The sequence below is a fragment of the Triticum aestivum genome, chromosome 1B (assembly GCF_018294505.1).
Source record: "Triticum aestivum cultivar Chinese Spring chromosome 1B, IWGSC CS RefSeq v2.1, whole genome shotgun sequence".
NCBI classification, from domain to species: Eukaryota; Viridiplantae; Streptophyta; class Magnoliopsida; order Poales; family Poaceae; genus Triticum; species Triticum aestivum.
In genome coordinates, this window is record NC_057795.1 from 16,901,420 (window position 1) to 16,906,703 (window position 5,284).

Below are 5,284 nucleotides of genomic sequence, written 5' to 3' on the forward strand. Positions count from 1 at the left end.
GGTCACTGGAAGCGGAACTGCCCTAAGTACTTAGCGGATAAGAAGGCCGGCAAAACATGTTGGGGAACGTAGCAGAAATTCAAAAAAATTCCTACGTATCACCAAGATCTATCTATGGAGAGACCAGCAACGAGTAGAAAGGAGAGTGCATCTACATACCCTTGTAGATCGCTAAGCGGAAGCGTTCAAGTGAACGGGGTTGATGGAGTCGTACTCGTCGTGATTCAGATCACCGATGATCCTAGTGCCGAACGGACGGCACCTCCGCGTTCAACACACGTACAGCTCGACGATGTCTCCCACGCCTTGATCCAGCAAGGAGAGAGGGAGAGGTTGAGGAAGACTCCATCCAGCAGCAGCACAATGGCGTGGTGGTGATGGAGGAGCGTGGCAATCCTGCAGGGCTTCGCCAAGCACCTACGGGAGAGGAGGAGGTGTCACGGGAGGGAGGGAGGTGCTAAGGGCTCAGGTATGGATGCCCTCCCTCCCCTCCACTATATATAGGGGCAGGGGAGAGGGGGGAGGCGCAGCCTTGCCCCTTCCTCCAAGAAAGGGGTGCGGCTAAGGAGGGGGGGAGGAGTCCATCCTCCCCAAGGCACCTCGGAGGTGCCTTCCCCCTTGAGGACTCTTCCCTCTAAGGTTCCTTAGGCGCATGGGCCTCTTGGGGCTGGTGCCCTTGGCCCATGTAGGCCAAGGCGCACCCCCTACAGCCCATGTGGCCCCCCGGGGCAGGTGGCCCCACCCGGTGGGCCCCCGGGACCCTTCCGGTGGTCCCGGTACAATACCGATGACCCCGAAACTTGTCCCGATGGCCGAAACAGGACTTCCTATATATAAATCTTTACCTCCGGACCATTTCGGAACTCCTCGTGACATCCGGGATCTCATCCGGGACTCCGAAAAACATTCGGTAACCACATACAAACTTCCTTTATAACCCTAGCGTCATCGAACCTTAAGTGTGTAGACCCTACGGGTTCGGGAGACATGTAGTCATGACCGAGATGTTCTCCGGTCAATAACCAACAGCGGGATCTGGATACCCATGTTGGCTCCCACATGTTCCACGATGATCTCATCGGATGAACCACGATGTCAAGGACTCAATCAATCCCGTATACAATTCCCTTTGTCTAGCGGTATGGTACTTGCCCGAGATTCGATCGTCGGTATACCGATACCTTGTTCAATCTCGTTACCGGCAAGTCTCTTTACTCGTTCCGTAACACATCATCCCGTGATCAACCCCTTGGTCACATTGTGCACATTATGATGATGTCCTACCGAGTGGGCCCAGAGATACCTCTCCGTTTACATGGAGTGACAAAATCCCAATCTCGATTCGTGCCAACCCAACAGACACTTTCAGAGATACCCGTAGTGTACCTTTATAGCCACCCAGTTACGTTGTGACGTTTGGCACACCCAAAGCACTCCTACGGTATCCGGGAGTTGCACAATCTCATGGTCTAAGGAAATGATACTTGACATTAGAAAAGCTTTAGCATACGAACTACATGATCTTGTGCTAGGCTTAGGATTGGGTCTTGTCCATCACATCATTCTCCTAATGATGTGATCCTGTTATCAACGACATCCAATGTCCATGGTCAGGAAACCGTAACCATCTATTGATTAACGAGCTAGTTAACTAGAGGCTTACTAGGGACATGGTGTTGTCTATGTATCCACACATGTATCTGAGTTTCCTATCAATACAATTCTAGCATGGATAATAAACGATTATCATGAACAAGGAAATATAATAATAATCAATTTATTATTGCCTCTAGGGCATATTTCCAACAAAACAAAAGGTATATGTGATATACATGTAATTGATGTGTACCTTACTAGTGCCCGTAGTGGCTCCTGGGTATTTGATACCGGTGCAGTTGCTCACATTTGTAACTCAAAGCAGGGGCTGCGGAATAAGCGGAAACTAGCAAAGGACGAGGTGACGATGCGCGTCGGGAATGGTTCCAACGTCAATGTGATCGCCGTCGGCACGCTACCTCTGCATCTCCCTTCGGGAGTAGTTTTAAACCTTAATAATTGTTATTTAGTGCCAGCTTTGAGCTTGAACATTGTATCGGGATCTCGTTTAATTCGAGATGGCTACTCTTTTAAATCTGAGAATAATGGTTGTTCCATTTTTATGAGAGATATGTTTTATGGTCATGCTCCTATGGTGAATGGTTTATTCCTTATGAATCTCGAACGTGATGCTACACATATTCATAATGTGAGTACCAAAAGAAGTAAGGTTGATAATGATAGTCCCACATACCTGTGGCACTGCCGCCTTGGTCACATAGGTGTCAAACGCATGAAGAAGCTCCATGCTGATGGACTTTTAGAGTCTCTTGATTATGAATCATTTGACACGTGCGAACCATGCCTTATGGGTAAAATGACCAAGACTCCGTTCTCAGGAACAATGGAGCGAGCAACCGACTTATTAGAAATCATACATACTGATGTGTGCGGTCCAATGAGTGTTGAGGCTCGCGGTGGCTATCGTTATGTTCTCACCCTCACTGATGATTTAAGTAGGTATGGGTATATCTACTTAATGAAACACAAGTCTGAAACCTTTGAAAAGTTTAAGGAATTTCAGAGTGAGGTTGAAAATCAACGTGACAGGAAAATCAAGTTTCTACGATCAGATCGTGGAGGAGAATACTTGAGTCACGAGTTTGGCACACACTTAAGAAAATGTGGAATAGTTTCACAACTCACGCCGCCTGGAACACCTCAGCGTAATGGTGTGTCCGAACGTCGTAATCGCACTCTGTTAGATATGGTGCGATCTATGATGTCTCTTATCGATTTACCGCTTTCTTTTTTGGGGCTATGCTTTAGAGACTGCCGCATTCACTTTAAATAGGGCTTCGTCGAAATCCGTTGAGACGACACCGTATGAATTATGGTTTGGGAAGAAACCTAAGCTGTTGTTTCTAAAAGTTTGGGGATGCGATGCTTATGTCAAGAAACTTCAACCTGAAAAGCTCGAACCCAAATCGGAAAAATGCGTCTTCATAGGGTACCCAAAAGAAACTATTGGGTACACCTTCTACCTCAGATCCGAAGGCAAGATCTTTGTTGCCAAGAATGGGTCCTTTCTGGAGAAAGAGTTTCTCTCGAAAGAAGTAAGTGGGAGGAAAGTAGAGCTTGATGAAGTATTGCCTCTTGAACCGGAAAATGGCGCAACTCAAGAAAATGTTCCTGAGGTGCCAGCACCGACTAGAGAGGAAGTTAATGATAATGATCAAGATACTTCTGATCAAGCTCCTACTGAAATTCGAAGGTCCACAAGGACACGTTCCGCACCAGAGTGGTACGGCAACCCTGTCTTAGAAATCATGCTGTTAGACAACAGTGAACCTTCGAACTATGAAGAAGCGATGGCGGGACCGGATTCCGACAAATGGCTAGAAGCCATGAAATCCGAGATAGGATCCATGTATGAAAACAAAGTATGGACTTTGACTGACTTGCCCGTTGAGCGGCGAGCCATAGAAAATAAATGGATCTTTAAGAAGAAGACAGACGCGGATGGTAATGTGACCATCTATAAAGCTCGGCTTGTCGCTAAGGGTTATCGACAAGTTCAAGGGATTGACTATGATGAGACTTTCTCACCGGTAGCGAAGCTGAAGTCCGTCCGAATCATGTTAGCAATTGCCGCATTCTATGATTACGAAATATGGCAAATGGACGTCAAAACGGCATTCCTTAATGGTTTTCTTAAGGAAGAATTGTATATGATGCAGCCGGAAGGTTTTGTCGATCCTAAAAATGCTGACAAAGTGTGCAAGCTCCAACGCTCGACTTATGGGCTGGTGCAAGCATCTCGGAGTTGGAACATTCGCTTTGATGAGATGATCAAAGCGTTTGGGTTTACACAGACTTATGGAGAAGCCTACGTTTACAAGAAAGTGAGTGGGAGCTCTGTAGCATTTCTCATATTATATGTAGATGACATACTTTTGATGGGAAATGATATAGAACTCTTGGACAGCATCAAGGCCTACTTGAATAAAAGTTTTTCAATGAAGGACCTTGGAGAAGCTGCTTATATATTAGGCATCAAAATCTATAGAGATAGATCGAGACGCCTCATAGGTCTTTCACAAAGCACATACCTTGATAAGATATTGAAGAAGTTCAATATGGATCAATCCAAGAAAGGGTTCTTGCCTGTGTTACAAGGTATGAAATTGAGCTCAGCTCAATGTCTGACCACGGCAGAAGATATAGAAGAGATGAGTGTCATCCCCTATGCCTCAGCCATAGGTTCTATTATGTATGCCATGCTGTGTACCAGACCTGATGTTAACCTTGCCGTAAGTTTGGTAGGAAGGTACCAAAGTAATCCCGGCAAGGAACACTAGACAGCGGTCAAGAATATCCTGAAGTACCTGAAAAGGACTAAGGAAATGTTTCTCGTTTATGGAGGTGACGAAGAGCTCGTCGTAAAGGGTTACGTCGACGCTAGCTTCGACACAGATCTGGATGACTCTAAGTCACAAACCGGATACGTGTATATTTTGAATGGTGGGGCAGTAAGCTGGTGCAGTTGCAAGCAAAGCGTCGTGGCGGGATCTACGTGTGAAGCGGAGTACATGGCAGCCTCGGAGGCAGCACATGAAGCAATATGGGTGAAGGAGTTCATCACCGACCTAGGAGTCATACCCAATGCGTCGGGGCCGATCAAGCTCTTCTGTGACAACACTGGAGCTATTGCACTTGCCAAGGAGCCCAGGTTTCACAAGAAGACAAGGCACATCAAGCGTCGCTTCAACTCCATTCATGAAAATGTTCAAGATGGAGACATAGAGATTTGTAAAGTACATACGGACCTGAATATAGCAGATCCGTTGACTAAACCTCTCCCTAGAGCAAAACATGATCAACACCAGAATTCCATGGGTGTTCGATTCATCACAATGTAACTAGATTATTGACTCTAGTGCAAGTGGGAGACTGTTGGAAATATGCCCTAGAGGCAATAATAAAAGCATTATTATATTTCCTTGTTCATGATAATTGTCTTTATTCATGCTATAATTGTGTTATCCAGAAATCGTAATACATGTGTGAATAACAGACATCAACATGTCCCTAGTGAGCCTCTAGTTGACTAGCTCGTTGATCAACAGATAGTCATGATTTCCTGACTATGGACACTGGATGTTATTGATAACGAGATCACATCATTAGGAGAATGATGTGATGGACAAGACCCAATCCTAAACATAGCACAAGATCGTATAGTTCG